The sequence below is a fragment of the Hyla sarda genome, unplaced genomic scaffold (genome assembly GCF_029499605.1).
Source record: "Hyla sarda isolate aHylSar1 unplaced genomic scaffold, aHylSar1.hap1 scaffold_591, whole genome shotgun sequence".
Taxonomy (NCBI): domain Eukaryota; kingdom Metazoa; phylum Chordata; class Amphibia; order Anura; family Hylidae; genus Hyla; species Hyla sarda.
The window spans coordinates 112,195-131,451 of NW_026610605.1; the positions used below are offsets into that span (position 1 = coordinate 112,195).

At 50.2% G+C, this 19,257-nt stretch overlaps 4 non-coding genes and 2 pseudogenes across 4 annotated transcripts; all 6 read left to right on the forward strand.

The window, feature by feature from the left end:
* Positions 1 to 1,485: 1,485 nt before the first annotated feature.
* On the forward strand, positions 1,486 to 1,676 carry LOC130340471 (U2 spliceosomal RNA). The gene has a single exon (XR_008880572.1). It is a non-coding gene; the product is annotated as a U2 spliceosomal RNA (small nuclear RNA).
* Positions 1,677 to 3,769: 2,093 nt separating this feature from the next.
* LOC130340439 (U2 spliceosomal RNA) lies at positions 3,770 to 3,929 on the forward strand (annotated as a pseudogene).
* A 7,526-nt stretch (positions 3,930 to 11,455) lies between these two features.
* Positions 11,456 to 11,635, forward strand: LOC130340429 (U2 spliceosomal RNA; annotated as a pseudogene).
* A 2,086-nt stretch (positions 11,636 to 13,721) lies between these two features.
* On the forward strand, positions 13,722 to 13,912 carry LOC130340472 (U2 spliceosomal RNA). The gene has a single exon (XR_008880573.1). It is a non-coding gene; the product is annotated as a U2 spliceosomal RNA (small nuclear RNA).
* A 2,075-nt stretch (positions 13,913 to 15,987) lies between these two features.
* Positions 15,988 to 16,179, forward strand: LOC130340415 (U2 spliceosomal RNA). Its single transcript, XR_008880532.1, has one exon. It is a non-coding gene; the product is annotated as a U2 spliceosomal RNA (small nuclear RNA).
* Positions 16,180 to 18,279: 2,100 nt separating this feature from the next.
* LOC130340473 (U2 spliceosomal RNA) lies at positions 18,280 to 18,470 on the forward strand. Its single transcript, XR_008880574.1, has one exon. It is a non-coding gene; the product is annotated as a U2 spliceosomal RNA (small nuclear RNA).
* Positions 18,471 to 19,257: the final 787 nt, after the last annotated feature.

The following is a 19,257-nucleotide window of genomic DNA, read 5'->3' on the forward strand; positions in this document are numbered from 1 at the left end:
CAGCTGGCTGTCTATGTCCCGCATCAATATAGACCAAAGTACAGAGGGTTAGGCTATGCTATTGTGCACCTACCTGATGCATCAGAAGGTGCGAGGCCCTTGCTAAATTCTGTGCACAGACTTTGAGATCTATACTTTAGACTGTATCTAAACCTGCTCCAACATGGACTGACATTCTGGCCTACTTTCAGCCGATGCGACTTGTCTGTCGCTGAACAGTCGCTTTTTATGTATTCAGCACCTATGTATAATGTTGTAAAAATGCTCTAGAAGCTAAAGTCGCAGAAATGTCACACATATTTGGCCTGCAACTTTCTGTGCGACAAATTCAGACATGAAAAATCAGTATAAATCCTTAGAAAATTATCCCCCAGTGTCTCCATCTGCTGGCGGTATTGAATAAGCATTGCTGCACTGATGGGGTATGCATTAGACGAAAAAAAAGAAGAAAAAGAAGAATAATACGCCCAGAAAAGAGGCGAAAAGGAGAAAAACGTAAAAAAACGTGAAAAAAAAGTAAGAGGAAGAGAAGGGAAAAAAAGGTGGAAATGGGTTTAAAAGTGATTTCGGCGGAGAAATATATATATATATATATATATATATATATATATACGCGCACACACACACATATATATAAACGTATTCTCCGTTGAGATATTGCAGCCGCTGCTGTGTCCAGGCCCAGGAGCCTTAGCACTGTGCTGTGATGTCACTCAATACCACTGACATCACTAGGTGTAAACAACATCTCTCCTTTGCTGTGTATGTGACTATGGAGCTGTTTGGTGATGTCGTCTATTATGGCCTTCATAGAAGCAACAGGAGATTGTTGCATCCATCTAGAACCCTCAGAACTACAGTGCTATGATGTCACTCACTTCCACAGGCCTTGCAGAGTGTAAACAACAACAACCCAGCTTTGTTGTGTATGTAACCATAGGGATTTGTGATGTCACCTAGAACCTTCACAGCAGCGACAGCTTTATGAGGAGCATCAGCACTGCTCTGCCTGAGCAGAACCATCACCGCCATAGGTTGTCAAATAACCCGGGTTTAACCCACACAGGTAAGTCCAATGGGGTGCAGGCATGTCCTCTATGCTTACAGCTTCCCGTGGGTGTTGGTTTGATACCGTTTGGGGACAGCCAAGGAGGCATCTGCAGGCAACAAAGGTAGGTGTGTGCTTGTGTGTGTGTTTCCTATGCAGATCCTAAGCCCAGTGTCACATGCAAGTAGGAGGAGTAAGAAGGGTTCCTGGCAAATCCGGGTTATGGATTGCATTTAAAAAGGCCCCGTGGGAGTGCAATGGGCCCCTGTCTTGCTGCTTAGCAATAATGGTATGGGTTTAGGTTCTGCTGTGTGTACTGGTGGTTGACTGCCCCCCAGCCCAGAGTGTGCATGGAAAATTGTCTGGCAGCCTCCCTGACAGCAAGCAGTGATAGTGCCCATGAAGGGCACCTTGTTGGGCCCGCCCCTTTCACGGTTATCGCTTCTCGGCCTTTTGGCTAAGATCAAGTGTAGTATCTGTTCTTATCAGTTTAATATCTGATACGTCCCCTATCTGGGGACCATATATTAAATGGATTTTTGAGAACGGGGGCCGATTTCGAAGCTTGCTTCCGTCGCCCTATGCATTGACCCGATATGGCAGTATCTTCGGGTACAGTGCACCACCCCCTTACAGGGTTAAAAAGAAAGATTCCTACTTTCATTGCTACCTGCTTGCTGGCTAGCCAGCTAGCCAGCCCTGTGGGCCTTGCTGCTGCTGCAGCCAAAAAACAAAAGGTGGTGCTGCTGCTGCTTCTGCTGCTTCTGCTTCTGCTTGTGTCTGGCCGCTGTTGGAGCGTCCAGGCACAGGACTTCTGCTGCTGCTGACTAAATGGCCTCCTTAATTGGATCATTTGAGTAGCCAGCACACCTGTGCAGGTAGGGCATGACATGATAGGCAGCTGCCTTGATAGCGGGTGGGTGCTGAATGTTCCTAATTGACAAAATAAGATTAATGCTTATGAAGAAATATAAAATCTCATCCCTTCCCCAATATCGCGCCACACCCCTACCCCTTAATTCCCTGGTTGAACTTGATGGACATATGTCTTTTTTCGACCGTACTAACTATGTAACTATGTAACATAACATGGGGGGGGGGGGGGGGGGGGTCTCCTGGCTGTTCACACAGGTGTGTCATTGCTGTACATTGACCATGCATTGCTTCTGTGGCATTGCAAAGGCAAAGACAAATGCTTCCAGCCATCCATTGCACTAATGGATTGGTCATCAGCTGGCTGTCTATGTCCCGCATCAATATAGACCAAAGTACAGAGGGTTAGGCTATGCTATTGTGCACCTACCTGATGCATCAGAAGGTGCGAGGCCCTTGCTAAATTCTGTGCACAGACTTTGAGATCTATACTTTAGACTGTATCTAAACCTGCTCCAACATGGACTGACATTCTGGCCTACTTTCAGCCGATGCGACTTGTCTGTCGCTGAACAGTCGCTTTTTATGTATTCAGCACCTATGTATAATGTTGTAAAAATGCTCTAGAAGCTAAAGTCGCAGAAATGTCACACATATTTGGCCTGCAACTTTCTGTGCGACAAATTCAGACAGGAAAAATCAGTATAAATCCTTAGAAAATTATCCCCCAGTGTCTCCATCTGCTGGCGGTATTGAATAAGCATTGCTGCACTGATGGGGTATGCATTAGACGAAAAAAAAGAAGAAAAAGAAGAATAATACGCCCAGAAAAGAGGCGAAAAGGAGAAAAACGTAAAAAAACGTGAAAAAAAAGTAAGAGGAAGAGAAGGGAAAAAAAGGTGGAAATGGGTTTAAAAGTGATTTCGGCGGAGAAATATATATATATATATATATATATATATATATATATATATACGCGCACACACACACATATATATAAACGTATTCTCCGTTGAGATATTGCAGCCGCTGCTGTGTCCAGGCCCAGGAGCCTTAGCACTGTGCTGTGATGTCACTCAATACCACTGACATCACTAGGTGTAAACAACATCTCTCCTTTGCTGTGTATGTGACTATGGAGCTGTTTGGTGATGTCGTCTATTATGGCCTTCATAGAAGCAACAGGAGATTTTTGCATCCATCTAGAACCCTCAGAACTACAGTGCTATGATGTCACTCACTTCCACAGGCCTTGCAGAGTGTAAACAACAACAACCCAGCTTTGTTGTGTATGTAACCATAGGGATTTGTGATGTCACCTAGAACCTTCACAGCAGCGACAGCTTTATGAGGAGCATCAGCACTGCTCTGCCTGAGCAGAACCATCACCGCCATAGGTTGTCAAATAACCCGGGATTAACCCACACAGGTAAGTCCAATGGGGTGCAGGCATGTCCTCTATGCTTACAGCTTCCCGTGGGTGTTGGTTTGATACCGTTTGGGGACAGCCAAGGAGGCATCTGCAGGCAACAAAGGTAGGTGTGTGCTTGTGTGTGTGTTTCCTATGCAGATCCTAAGCCCAGTGTCACATGCAAGTAGGAGGAGTAAGAAGGGTTCCTGGCAAATCCGGGTTATGGATTGCATTTAAAAAGGCCCCGTGGGAGTGCAATGGGCCCCTGTCTTGCTGCTTAGCAATAATGGTATGGGTTTAGGTTCTGCTGTGTGTACTGGTGGTTGACTGCCCCCCAGCCCAGAGTGTGCATGGAAAATTGTCTGGCAGCCTCCCTGACAGCAAGCAGTGATAGTGCCCATGAAGGGCACCTTGTTGGGCCCGCCCCTTTCACGGTTATCGCTTCTCGGCCTTTTGGCTAAGATCAAGTGTAGTATCTGTTCTTATCAGTTTTCATGCTGGTGGGGATGGGTGCTGCATGGAGGATGCAGGTGTACCAGGGCTTTCCGGGGCTGGTTCTGAGGAATCAGCTCGACGGCTGCCCCGATGTGACCTGTTCCCTCCGGGTCTCGCCATGAGGCTGAGAGGGTCTAGAGCCGAGGTACTTTTGTGCCTCGGGGAGTGGTGACCCCGAGGTGCCGAAACTCACTGGGAGAATAGACTCACTGAGTTGAAGCACGGGCACCATAATCTCTTCACCTTGTGGCACTCACCTCTTGATTCCCGGCCTTCTGGCTAGGATCAGAGAAATTTTTATTGATCCGGCCGGATGTCCGGGCAGTATATCTGCACACATTCACTTATTTATTTCTTTTTTGTCTCACTGTGTCACCTTTTGCGTGTTGTGTGTTCACAGGATTGGTCAGGATGCGGTAGCCCTTCTGGGTGTCCCTCCTGGCGGTCTAGGGGAGGTGTGTGTGGCCATTAGGTTCCGCACCTCCCTGCAAACACCCCGGGTACTCCTGCTTTGGCAGGGTACCTACCGTAATCGGCTCTGCGGGCAGATACCTTGGCTAACGCCAAGGGGGATGCCGGGAGCATTTGTGGTCCCCTAGTAGCTTCGGCGAAAAGGGACATCGAACCTGGAACCTCGCAGGTACCATTTGGTCCGGAGGCGAAGGGTAAGGTTTGTTGGGGGGCCTCTCTCCTATCGGAGAAGGGCTTGCGATAGACCGCATCCTTTGTGCACGTTTTTTTAGTGTAACACGTTTGCACTTTTTCTTGCACTTTGGGTGAATCGAAAGCACGTTCCTCGGCTTTAGATAAAAAAAAAAAAAAAAAATCTGTTCTTATCAGTTTAATATTTAATACTTACCTGGCAGGGGAGATACCATGATCGCTACGGTCTGAAGAACTCCAAGCATTGTGGTAGAGATTTTGCGTAGTACGATTGCAGTACTTTTCGTTCTTATTAGAACCGCATTTCTCTAGAGCATACCACCTGAAGATCGTCTCCTGCCTGCCTCGGAACATCTGAAGAAGGAGAAGATCTTGAAGACTGCAGCTCCGGAAGAAGCCGACGAAGAACCTGGAAGAAGGGAATCGGCGGTGAATTCCGGAACAGCGGCGAAGAGGAAGGCGGCGCAGAATCTTTTCGAAGAAACTCGCTGCCTCTGGAGAAGGATTTGCATAGCTCCTCCCACCGGGACCGGATCTGCATAGCTCCTCCCACCCGGGAAAGAAGACTTTGCGAAGCCTCTCTCCACAAGCAAGCAAGGAAGCAGAAAAGAGCCTGCTGGAAGAAGCCATGGCCTCAACCAGCAAGTCCACCCAGGAGGCTGCAGGGCAAGGCCTGGAGGTCCAGCCCCAACCACAGCAAGCTTCAACCTCCACCACGGCAAGGCAGAAGGGCGGCAGAATTCCTAACCTGGAAGCTCCAACCCTGGAGCCCTGGATGAGGCAGACTGTTGCCTTGAAGCTCAAGCCCGTGGACGGAAGGGTGCCGGACATGTCCCACGACGTGTTCTGCAAGAAGATGCTGGCGGATCAAGGCTTCCCCACGGCTGACACCCTGGGAATAGCAACCTTCTTTTCGGGAATCTTCTACATCACCTTTGCCACCATTGGGACCTGTAGAAGATACTGGGAGGTGGTGAAAGCGGCGAGTCCCGAATCCCCTTTCTCTCGCTTTGTGGGCAACTGCCTTATTCAAAGAGAGGAGAGGCGGGTGACGGTCTCAATGCGGAACCCACACACCCCAGGCACGGACATCTCGACCTTCCTGAAGCGCTTCTGCACCGTGGTGAGGGAGCCCACCCGCATCCTGAACTCACTCGGATACTGGACCTGCAAGTGGTCTGTGGTCGTCAGACTCAACAAGAACCCTGCTTCTCCAGACGGACTACAGCACCTGCCAACGACATTTTCCTTGGGCAACTCCACAGGACTTATCTTCTACCCGGACATGCCGCAGACCTGCAGGAGATGTGGCAAGATGGGCCACGAGGGCAAGGACTGTACGGAGGATGCCTGCAGGTATTGCCGTGTGACAGGTCACACGACCAAGGACTGCCCCAAGAGCAAGACCTGCAACCTCTGCGGACTGGCAGCCCACAGCTACAAGGACTGCCCCCAGAGGGAGAGAACATGGGCATCTGTGGCAGCGAGAGCACCGAAGCCAGCCCCAGCTCCGGAGCCAACACCACGGATGGCCAAGCCGACCAAGGAGGGTAAGAAGGCGAAAGCCACCACCCCTGCCCCGTCCCGCCCCTCCCCTGCCCCGTCCCGCCCCTCCCCTGCCCCTCCCGCCCCATCCCCTGCCCCTCCCGCCCCATCTCCTGCCCCATCCCGCCCCACCCCTGCCCCATCCCGTCCCACCCCTGCCCCATCCCGTCCCACCCCTGCCCCTCCTGCCCCATCCCGTCCCACCCCTGCCCCTCCTACACCATCCCGTCCCACCCCTGCCCCTCCTGCCCCATCCCGCCCCACCCCTGCCCCCCGTACCCCACCCCGGCCCACCCCTGCCCCGTCCTCCCCTGCCCGGCCCACCCCTGCCCCGTCCTCCCCTGCCCGGCCCACCCCTGCCCCGTCCTCCCCTGCCCGGGCACTCTCTCCTGCCCCCCGCCCCACCCAGCCTCCTTTCTCTCCTGGCCCAGCAGCACCTAACCCCCCTCCAGCTGCTGGTGCCCGCCCTTCGGAGGACTTTCCTGTGCTTCCTCCCCCAGGTACCATACAGAGGAAGAGGAAAGGAAGGGACAACGTATCAGAAGAGTCCCACAAAAGAAAGATAATCGAGACCTGCGAGACCCCTCAAGCTTCAGATGAGGAGGAGGAGATGGAGCAGGTCTGCGAGAGCCTTGAGGCTTCAGAAGGAGAGGAGGTGATGGAGCAGGCCCAAGTGGAGCAGGTCCAAGCAGAGCCAGTCCAAGCTCAATCTATGGAGGAGCTGCTGCAGGACCCAGAGGTTAAGAAAATCCTGGACACTCCGTCCAACACGGTCTACGACGAGTTCTTGGAAGGGCGCTACGAGAAGCCACAGGAGCCGACAGGCGCCAGAGAAGAGGACCCGTCCGACCAGACTGGTAACTAGTATCAGAACTAACCTCTCTTTTTATTCCCATGGCTGATCTCAACATCTTCTGCATTAATGTGAGGAGTATTAGAGCTTGGTTTAGATTTCAGACTGTTCTTACGTTCTTAGATTCCCAGAGGTGTGATGTTTACATGTTGCAGGAATGTGCTTTGTCTGCTTCTAGGTCTTACAACCATCTGGCCAGGCAGTGGCCTCACGGCCCTTCCTACTGGTCTGGTGGGGGCGACAATAGGTCTGCGGGGGTGGCCATCCTGATCAGGGGAGGTAACTTTGCACTTGATTCCGTCCGGGAGCTCGTCTGTGGCAGACTTCTTGTCGCAGACGGTTCCTGGGCGGGTGAGCCCGTGCGGCTCATCAACGTGTATGCCTCCCCTGAGAGGGATGTCCGACTGGAGGTTCTCCAGGCCCTGCGGGCTGAACTTGCCACCACTAGAGCAGTAGTGTTGGGTGGTGACTTCAACTGCCCCATTGAGGTGGACGGGCGCAGTTCTGGCACATCCGCCAGCCTGGACGTGACGTCTAAACTGCTGATTGAGATGGTGACGGAGGCATCCTTGCAGGACGTTGTCGGGTCCATCGGGAACGGCTCCGTAAACTATACGTGGAGCCGCCCCGATGGCTCGCTCCGTTCTCGGATAGACTTCATCTTCACTTCGAGAGCAGTCAGAAAGGTGTCGTACTCTATGGTCCCCTGCTTCTTCTCTGACCACAGGGCCATTCGATTCCGGGGGACTCTGGGCCATGGATTCCCACCTGGCCCGGGCTCCTGGAAGTTGAATTGTGCCCTGTTGGAGCAGAGGGAGGTCATGGAGGAACTTAGGGATGCTTACCTTGTATGGCGAAATGACAAATGTCTGTTCAAGTGCATCAGCGATTGGTGGGAATATGTTAAAGTCGAATTCCGTTGTTTCTTTCAGGCAAAAGGCAGACAACAGGCGTGTGCGAAGAAGTGGGACTTGAGGAAACTGCAGCGCGAGCTGCGGTCCCTGCAGGACCTGCTCCAGTGTGGCTGGGACGTCAGGGAGGAGCTGGAGGAGACCAAAAAGAGCTTGAAAAGGCACTTTGAGGAGGAATCCAAGCGAATCGTCTTTCGTTCCAAGGTGGAGAACCTGGAGAAGGGTGAGAAATGTAACTCTTTCTTTTTCAGGAAGCTCCATGCCGGCCACACGCCCCTGACTGAGCTACGAGATGAGACCGGACACATGAGGAGCGGCAAGGAGGAAGTGATGGGGGTCGTCCACGACTTCTACAGCAACCTCTACGCCCCCAAGTCATCCGACCCCGAAGCCGCCGAGAGGTTCCTGTCAGGTGTCACTAACGTTGTTGATCCCGCAGGTGCGGCGGCTATGGACGATCCCTTGACGGTGGGGGAGCTGCTCTCTGCCGCTAAATCCTTTAAGCCCGGCAGGACCCCGGGCAGTGACGGTCTCCCGGCCGAGCTCTACGTAGCGCTGGGTGACCTGATCTGTCCGGACCTGTTGGAGGTGTACGAGGAGATGGTGGTGGGGGGCAGAATGCCTCCGTCGTTGAGGGAAGGGATGATCACGATCTTGTATAAGCGGAAGGGGGAGAGATGTGACCTGAAAAACTGGCGTCCCATCTCTCTCCTGAACGTGGACTACAAGATCCTCGCCAAGGTGCTGGCCAACAGGCTGAAACCTGTCATGGGGCAGATCGTCTATCCGGACCAGACCTGCAGCATTCCTGGCCGCAGGATTGCCGACAGCCTTGCCCTTGTGAGAGACACGGTCCATTACATCCAGGACCGCGGGGGCCGCGCCGCCCTGGTCAGCTTAGATCAGGAGAAGGCGTTCGACCGTGTCTCCCACGCATTCATGGACAGGGTTTTGCGCAGGCTGGGTCTGGGGAAGATGTTTTGCTCTTTTGTTAACGTTATGTATTTTGACATTTACAGCACGGTGTTGGTGAACGGCTGGAAGACTGACCCCTTTCCTATTCTTTCAGGGGTTAGACAAGGCTGCCCTCTTTCACCTCTCCTTTTTGTTTGTGTTATAGAGCTCTTCGCTGAGACTATCCGGCAGAATGGAGAGATCAGAGGCATCACCGCACCAGGACCAGATCGCCACGAGGTCAAGTGCTCGCTCTACATGGACGACGTGACCGTCTTCTGCGCTGACCAGCGTTCGGTGACTGCACTCGTCCAGACCTGCGAGGACTTCGGCAGAGCTTCGGGGGCAAAAGTCAACTGCGGGAAGTCGGAGGCCATGCTCTTCGGGGAATGGCACCTGGCTTCTTCCGCCCCCTTCCCCTTTACTATTAAGCCGGACTTCATTCAAATTCTTGGAGTCTGGTTCGGGAAGGAAGGAGCGGCCCTTAAGTCTTGGCAAGACCGACTAGGAAGGATAAACTCGAAGATCGGACTGTGGAGCTCCAGAAAGCTCACGATGGAAGGCAAGGCACTTGTCCTGCGGAGTGAAGTTTTGCCTGTGCTCCAATATACCGCACAGGCCTGGCCTCCCCATACCACCGTTTGCAAGGCCATCACCCGGACAGTGTTTGGCTTCGTCTGGGGCAAAATGGACAGAGTCAAGAGGACCGTGATGTACAAGGAACCCCGCAAGGGTGGGAAGGGAATACCCGACATCCCCGCTCTGCTGAGGGCCTCCTTTGCATGTGTCACGGTGCAGCGGACTCTTGTAGAAAAGACTGGCTCAGCGGGCAGGTCCATGTCTCGCTTGCTTCTCATGCCCCTCTGGAGACAGCTGGGCTGGGACAAGTGGGACAGCTCCATCCCTTACAACTGGAACACTCCCTGGTTCTATGGGGATGTTGTCCGGTTTGTGAGGGAGCACCAGCTGGAAGGACTGAAACCAGACCTATGGAAGCCAAAGACAATCCACAAGCTCATCCGAGCTAAGGACTCGACCGAGCTGGTTCCGGGACTCCCCGCAGCCACTGCAGAGACAGTTTGGAACAATGTGGCCTCAAAGCGGCTTACCAATGGACACAAGGACTTGTCGTGGATGGCCGTCATGGGAGGTCTCTCTCTCAGGTCATTCATGCATGCCCGCAACCTGTGCAAGACCCGGTACTGCCCCCGTTGCCCCTACGTGGAGGAAACATCTTTCCACGTGTTTTGGCAGTGCCCCTTTGCACAGGGTCTGTTGGACGCCCTAGAACAGGAACTCAGAGACTCAGTGCCCAGGAGCTGCCTATCGTACCATTCGGTGCTTTACGGCCTGTTCCCTGGGACCCACGACGTGGAGGCCATCCAGGAGGCCTGGCGCCTTATGAACTGTTTTAAGGACGCAGTGTGGCTTGCCAGGAACCGCCTCGTGATCAACAGGGAAAACATGTCCGTCCGGGACTGCCGCAGGTTCATCAAGAACCTGCTTAGAGACTATTCCATCTTGGACAGCTCGGCCGTTGATGAGGAAGAAGAGGAGTGAAGACCCCTCTCCTTCTCCCATGTCTCCCTGAAGATACAGCCCAACAGTTTGGCCCTGTGATCCGCCCCCTCCCTACCCCCACATAGTCGCCCACACCCCTACCCCGATCACAGATTGTATTATTTGGTTTTTGTTTGATCTCTTGTGCCTTTATATTGCAGGATTGAGCTGAATGTTAGAGTAGCATGGTGTGCGATGTATAGCTTAGGGAACCTTTGCTGTGTATTGTACTATCATGCTTTGTGTGACTGTAATTTATTGTACGACTTGTAATGACTGAACGGAAAATAAAGCTCTTTCAATCAAAAAATCTGTTCTTATCAGTTTTTCATGCCGGTGTACAGTGACGCTGGTGGGGATGGGTGCTGCATGGAGGATGCAGGTGTACCAGGGCTTTCCGGGGCTGGTTCTGAGGAATCAGCTCGACGGCTGCCCCGATGTGACCTGTTCCCTCCGGGTCTCGCCATGAGGCTGAGAGGGTCTAGAGCCGAGGTACTTTTGTGCCTCGGGGAGTGGTGACCCCGAGGTGCCGAAACTCACTGGGAGAATAGACTCACTGAGTTGAAGCACGGGCACCATAATCTCTTCACCTTGTGGCACTCACCTCTTGATTCCCGGCCTTCTGGCTAGGATCAGAGAAATTTTTATAGATCCGGCCGGATGTCCGGGCAGTATATCTGCACACATTCACTTATTTATTTCTTTTTTGTTTCACTGTGTCACTTTTTGCGTGTTGTGTGTTCACAGGATTTGTCAGGATGCGGTAGCCCTTCTGGGTGTCCCTCCTGGCGGTCTAGGGGAGGTGTGTGTGGCCATTAGGTTCCGCACCTCCCTGCAAACACCCCGGGTACTCCTGCTTTGGCAGGGTACCTACCGTAATCGGCTCTGCGGGCAGATACCTTGGCTAACGCCAAGGGGGATGCCGGGAGCATTTGTGGTCCCCTAGTAGCTTCGGCGAAAAGGGACATCGAACCTGGAACCTCGCAGGTACCTTTTGGTCCGGAGGCGAAGGGTAAGGTTTGTTGGGGGGCCTCTCTCCTATCGGAGAAGGGCTTGCGATAGACCGCATCCTTTGTGCACGTTTTTTTAGTGTAACACGTTTGCACTTTTTCTTGCACTTTGGGTGAATCGAAAGCACGTTCCTCGGCTTTAAAAAAAAAAAAAAAAAATCTGTTCTTATCAGTTTAATATCTGATACGTCCCCTATCTGGGGACCATATATTAAATGGATTTTTGAGAACGGGGGCCGATTTCGAAGCTTGCTTCCGTCGCCCTATGCATTGACCCGATATGGCAGTATCTTCGGGTACAGTGCACCACCCCCTTACAGGGTTAAAAAGAAAGATTCCTACTTTCATTGCTACCTGCTTGCTGGCTAGCCAGCTAGCCAGCCCTGTGGGCCTTGCTGCTGCTGCAGCCAAAAAACAAAAGGTGGTGCTGCTGCTGCTTCTGCTGCTTCTGCTTCTGCTTGTGTCTGGCCGCTGTTGGAGCGTCCAGGCACAGGACTTCTGCTGCTGCTGACTAAATGGCCTCCTTAATTGGATCATTTGAGTAGCCAGCACACCTGTGCAGGTAGGGCATGACATGATAGGCAGCTGCCTTGATAGCGGGTGGGTGCTGAATGTTCCTAATTGACAAAATAAGATTAATGCTTATGAAGAAATATAAAATCTCATCCCTTCCCCAATATCGCGCCACACCCCTACCCCTTAATTCCCTGGTTGAACTTGATGGACATATGTCTTTTTTCGACCGTACTAACTATGTAACTATGTAACATAACATGGGGGGGGGGGGGTCTCCTGGCTGTTCACACAGGTGTGTCATTGCTGTACATTGACCATGCATTGCTTCTGTGGTATTGCAAAGGCAAAGACAAATGCTTCCAGCCATCCATTGCACTAATGGATTGGTCATCAGCTGGCTGTCTATGTCCCGCATCAATATAGACCAAAGTACAGAGGGTTAGGCTATGCTATTGTGCACCTACCTGATGCATCAGAAGGTGCGAGGCCCTTGCTAAATTCTGTGCACAGACTTTGAGATCTATACTTTAGACTGTATCTAAACCTGCTCCAACATGGACTGACATTCTGGCCTACTTTCAGCCGATGCGACTTGTCTGTCGCTGAACAGTCGCTTTTTATGTATTCAGCACCTATGTATAATGTTGTAAAAATGCTCTAGAAGCTAAAGTCGCAGAAATGTCACACATATTTGGCCTGCAACTTTCTGTGCGACAAATTCAGACAGGAAAAATCAGTATAAATCCTTAGAAAATTATCCCCCAGTGTCTCCATCTGCTGGCGGTATTGAATAAGCATTGCTGCACTGATGGGGTATGCATTAGACGAAAAAAAAGAAGAAAAAGAAGAATAATACGCCCAGAAAAGAGGCGAAAAGGAGAAAAACGTAAAAAAACGTGAAAAAAAAGTAAGAGGAAGAGAAGGGAAAAAAAGGTGGAAATGGGTTTAAAAGTGATTTCGGCGGAGAAATATATATATATATATATATATATATATATATATATATATACGCGCACACACACACATATATATAAACGTATTCTCCGTTGAGATATTGCAGCCGCTGCTGTGTCCAGGCCCAGGAGCCTTAGCACTGTGCTGTGATGTCACTCAATACCACTGACATCACTAGGTGTAAACAACATCTCTCCTTTGCTGTGTATGTGACTATGGAGCTGTTTGGTGATGTCGTCTATTATGGCCTTCATAGAAGCAACAGGAGATTGTTGCATCCATCTAGAACCCTCAGAACTACAGTGCTATGATGTCACTCACTTCCACAGGCCTTGCAGAGTGTAAACAACAACAACCCAGCTTTGTTGTGTATGTAACCATAGGGATTTGTGATGTCACCTAGAACCTTCACAGCAGCGACAGCTTTATGAGGAGCATCAGCACTGCTCTGCCTGAGCAGAACCATCACCGCCATAGGTTGTCAAATAACCCGGGTTTAACCCACACAGGTAAGTCCAATGGGGTGCAGGCATGTCCTCTATGCTTACAGCTTCCCGTGGGTGTTGGTTTGATACCGTTTGGGGACAGCCAAGGAGGCATCTGCAGGCAACAAAGGTAGGTGTGTGCTTGTGTGTGTGTTTCCTATGCAGATCCTAAGCCCAGTGTCACATGCAAGTAGGAGGAGTAAGAAGGGTTCCTGGCAAATCCGGGTTATGGATTGCATTTAAAAAGGCCCCGTGGGAGTGCAATGGGCCCCTGTCTTGCTGCTTAGCAATAATGGTATGGGTTTAGGTTCTGCTGTGTGTACTGGTGGTTGACTGCCCCCCAGCCCAGAGTGTGCATGGAAAATTGTCTGGCAGCCTCCCTGACAGCAAGCAGTGATAGTGCCCATGAAGGGCACCTTGTTGGGCCCGCCCCTTTCACGGTTATCGCTTCTCGGCCTTTTGGCTAAGATCAAGTGTAGTATCTGTTCTTATCAGTTTAATATCTGATACGTCCCCTATCTGGGGACCATATATTAAATGGATTTTTGAGAACGGGGGCCGATTTCGAAGCTTGCTTCCGTCGCCCTATGCATTGACCCGATATGGCAGTATCTTCGGGTACAGTGCACCACCCCCTTACAGGGTTAAAAAGAAAGATTCCTACTTTCATTGCTACCTGCTTGCTGGCTAGCCAGCTAGCCAGCCCTGTGGGCCTTGCTGCTGCTGCAGCAGCCAAAAAACAAAAGGTGGTGCTGCTGCTGCTTCTGCTGCTTCTGCTTCTGCTTGTGTCTGGCCGCTGTTGGAGCGTCCAGGCACAGGACTTCTGCTGCTGCTGACTAAATGGCCTCCTTAATTGGATCATTTGAGTAGCCAGCACACCTGTGCAGGTAGGGCATGACATGATAGGCAGCTGCCTTGATAGCGGGTGGGTGCTGAATGTTCCTAATTGACAAAATAAGATTAATGCTTATGAAGAAATATAAAATCTCATCCCTTCCCCAATATCGCGCCACACCCCTACCCCTTAATTCCCTGGTTGAACTTGATGGACATATGTCTTTTTTCGACCGTACTAACTATGTAACTATGTAACATAACATGGGGGGGGGGGGGGGTCTCCTGGCTGTTCACACAGGTGTGTCATTGCTGTACATTGACCATGCATTGCTTCTGTGGTATTGCAAAGGCAAAGACAAATGCTTCCAGCCATCCATTGCACTAATGGATTGGTCATCAGCTGGCTGTCTATGTCCCGCATCAATATAGACCAAAGTACAGAGGGTTAGGCTATGCTATTGTGCACCTACCTGATGCATCAGAAGGTGCGAGGCCCTTGCTAAATTCTGTGCACAGACTTTGAGATCTATACTTTAGACTGTATCTAAACCTGCTCCAACATGGACTGACATTCTGGCCTACTTTCAGCCGATGCGACTTGTCTGTCGCTGAACAGTCGCTTTTTATGTATTCAGCACCTATGTATAATGTTGTAAAAATGCTCTAGAAGCTAAAGTCGCAGAAATGTCACACATATTTGGCCTGCAACTTTCTGTGCGACAAATTCAGACAGGAAAAATCAGTATAAATCCTTAGAAAATTATCCCCCAGTGTCTCCATCTGCTGGCGGTATTGAATAAGCATTGCTGCACTGATGGGGTATGCATTAGACGAAAAAAAAGAAGAAAAAGAAGAATAATACGCCCAGAAAAGAGGCGAAAAGGAGAAAAACGTAAAAAAACGTGAAAAAAAAGTAAGAGGAAGAGAAGGGAAAAAAAGGTGGAAATGGGTTTAAAAGTGATTTCGGCGGAGAAATATATATATATATATATATATATACGCGCACACACACACATATATATAAACGTATTCTCCGTTGAGATATTGCAGCCGCTGCTGTGTCCAGGCCCAGGAGCCTTAGCACTGTGCTGTGATGTCACTCAATACCACTGACATCACTAGGTGTAAACAACATCTCTCCTTTGCTGTGTATGTGACTATGGAGCTGTTTGGTGATGTCGTCTATTATGGCCTTCATAGAAGCAACAGGAGATTGTTGCATCCATCTAGAACCCTCAGAACTACAGTGCTATGATGTCACTCACTTCCACAGGCCTTGCAGAGTGTAAACAACAACAACCCAGCTTTGTTGTGTATGTAACCATAGGGATTTGTGATGTCACCTAGAACCTTCACAGCAGCGACAGCTTTATGAGGAGCATCAGCACTGCTCTGCCTGAGCAGAACCATCACCGCCATAGGTTGTCAAATAACCCGGGTTTAACCCACACAGGTAAGTCCAATGGGGTGCAGGCATGTCCTCTATGCTTACAGCTTCCCGTGGGTGTTGGTTTGATACCGTTTGGGGACAGCCAAGGAGGCATCTGCAGGCAACAAAGGTAGGTGTGTGCTTGTGTGTGTGTTTCCTATGCAGATCCTAAGCCCAGTGTCACATGCAAGTAGGAGGAGTAAGAAGGGTTCCTGGCAAATCCGGGTTATGGATTGCATTTAAAAAGGCCCCGTGGGAGTGCAATGGGCCCCTGTCTTGCTGCTTAGCAATAATGGTATGGGTTTAGGTTCTGCTGTGTGTACTGGTGGTTGACTGCCCCCCAGCCCAGAGTGTGCATGGAAAATTGTCTGGCAGCCTCCCTGACAGCAAGCAGTGATAGTGCCCATGAAGGGCACCTTGTTGGGCCCGCCCCTTTCACGGTTATCGCTTCTCGGCCTTTTGGCTAAGATCAAGTGTAGTATCTGTTCTTATCAGTTTAATATCTGATACGTCCCCTATCTGGGGACCATATATTAAATGGATTTTTGAGAACGGGGGGCCGATTTCGAAGCTTGCTTCCGTCGCCCTATGCATTGACCCGATATGGCAGTATCTTCGGGTACAGTGCACCACCCCCTTACAGGGTTAAAAAGAAAGATTCCTACTTTCATTGCTACCTGCTTGCTGGCTAGCCAGCTAGCCAGCCCTGTGGGCCTTGCTGCTGCTGCAGCCAAAAAACAAAAGGTGGTGCTGCTGCTGCTTCTGCTGCTTCTGCTTCTGCTTGTGTCTGGCCGCTGTTGGAGCGTCCAGGCACAGGACTTCTGCTGCTGCTGACTAAATGGCCTCCTTAATTGGATCATTTGAGTAGCCAGCACACCTGTGCAGGTAGGGCATGACATGATAGGCAGCTGCCTTGATAGCGGGTGGGTGCTGAATGTTCCTAATTGACAAAATAAGATTAATGCTTATGAAGAAATATAAAATCTCATCCCTTCCCCAATATCGCGCCACACCCCTACCCCTTAATTCCCTGGTTGAACTTGATGGACATATGTCTTTTTTCGACCGTACTAACTATGTAACTATGTAACATAACATGGGGGGGGGGGGGTCTCCTGGCTGTTCACACAGGTGTGTCATTGCTGTACATTGACCATGCATTGCTTCTGTGGTATTGCAAAGGCAAAGACAAATGCTTCCAGCCATCCATTGCACTAATGGATTGGTCATCAGCTGGCTGTCTATGTCCCGCATCAATATAGACCAAAGTACAGAGGGTTAGGCTATGCTATTGTGCACCTACCTGATGCATCAGAAGGTGCGAGGCCCTTGCTAAATTCTGTGCACAGACTTTGAGATCTATACTTTAGACTGTATCTAAACCTGCTCCAACATGGACTGACATTCTGGCCTACTTTCAGCCGATGCGACTTGTCTGTCGCTGAACAGTCGCTTTTTATGTATTCAGCACCTATGTATAATGTTGTAAAAATGCTCTAGAAGCTAAAGTCGCAGAAATGTCACACATATTTGGCCTGCAACTTTCTGTGCGACAAATACAGACAGGAAAAATCAGTATAAATCCTTAGAAAATTATCCCCCAGTGTCTCCATCTGCTGGCGGTATTGAATAAGCATTGCTGCACTGATGGGGTATGCATTAGACGAAAAAAAAGAAGAAAAAGAAGAATAATACGCCCAGAAAAGAGGCGAAAAGGAGAAAAACGTAAAAAAACGTGAAAAAAAAGTAAGAGGAAGAGAAGGGAAAAAAAGGTGGAAATGGGTTTAAAAGTGATTTCGGCGGAGAAATATATATATATATATATATATATATATATATATATATATATATATATATATATACGCGCACACACACACATATATATAAACGTATTCTCCGTTGAGATATTGCAGCCGCTGCTGTGTCCAGGCCCAGGAGCCTTAGCACTGTGCTGTGATGTCACTCAATACCACTGACATCACTAGGTGTAAACAACATCTCTCCTTTGCTGTGTATGTGACTATGGAGCTGTTTGGTGATGTCGTCTATTATGGCCTTCATAGAAGCAACAGGAGATTGTTGCATCCATCTAGAACCCTCAGAACTACAGTGCTATGATGTCACTCACTTCCACAGGCCTTGCAGAGTGTAAACAACAACAACCCAGCTTTGTTGTGTATGTAACCATAGGGATTTGTGATGTCACCTAGAACCTTCACAGCAGCGACAGCTTTATGAGGAGCATCAGCACTGCTCTGCCTGAGCAGAACCATCACCGCCATAGGTTGTCAAATAACCCGGGATTAACCCACACAGGTAAGTCCAATGGGGTGCAGGCATGTCCTCTATGCTTACAGCTTCCCGTGGGTGTTGGTTTGATACCGTTTGGGGACAGCCAAGGAGGCATCTGCAGGCAACAAAGGTAGGTGTGTGCTTGTGTGTGTGTTTCCTATGCAGATCCTAAGCCCAGTGTCACATGCAAGTAGGAGGAGTAAGAAGGGTTCCTGGCAAATCCGGGTTATGGATTGCATTTAAAAAGGCCCCGTGGGAGTGCAATGGGCCCCTGTCTTGCTGCTTAGCAATAATGGTATGGGTTTAGGTTCTGCTGTGTGTACTGGTGGTTGACTGCCCCCCAGCCCAGAGTGTGCATGGAAAATTGTCTGGCAGCCTCCCTGACAGCAAGCAGTGATAGTGCCCATGAAGGGCACCTTGTTGGGCCCGCCCCTTTCACGGTTATCGCTTCTCGGCCTTTTGGCTAAGATCAAGTGTAGTATCTGTTCTTATCAGTTTAATATCTGATACGTCCCCTATCTGGGGACCATATATTAAATGGATTTTTGAGAACGGGGGCCGATTTCGAAGCTTGCTTCCGTCGCCCTATGCATTGACCCGATATGGCAGTATCTTCGGGTACAGTGCACCACCCCCTTACAGGGTTAAAAAGAAAGATTCCTACTTTCATTGCTACCTGCTTGCTGGCTAGCCAGCTAGCCAGCCCTGTGGGCCTTGCTGCTGCTGCAGCCAAAAAACAAAAGGTGGTGCTGCTGCTGCTTCTGCTGCTTCTGCTGCTTCTGCTTCTGCTTGTGTCTGGCCGCTGTTGGAGCGTCCAGGCACAGGACTTCTGCTGCTGCTGACTAAATGGCCTCCTTAATTGGATCATTTGAGTAGCCAGCACACCTGTGCAGGTAGGGCATGACATGATAGGCAGCTGCCTTGATAGCGGGTGGGTGCTGAATGTTCCTAATTGACAAAATAAGATTAATGCCTATGAAGAAATATAAAATCTCATCCCTTCCCCAATATCGCGCCACACCCCTACCCCTTAATTCCCTGGTTGAACTTGATGGACATATGTCTTTTTTCGACCGTACTAACTATGTAACTATGTAACATAACATGGGGGGGGGGGGGTCTCCTGGCTGTTCACAGGTGTGTCATTGCTGTACATTGACCATGCATTGCTTCTGTGGTATTGCAAAGGCAAAGACAAATGCTTCCAGCCATCCATTGCACTAATGGATTGGTCATCAGCTGGCTGTCTATGTCCCGCATCAATATAGACCAAAGTACAGAGGGTTAGGCTATGCTATTGTGCACCTACCTGATGCATCAGAAGGTGCGAGGCCCTTGCTAAATTCTGTGCACAGACTTTGAGATCTATACTTTAGACTGTATCTAAACCTGCTCCAACATGGACTGACATTCTGGCCTAC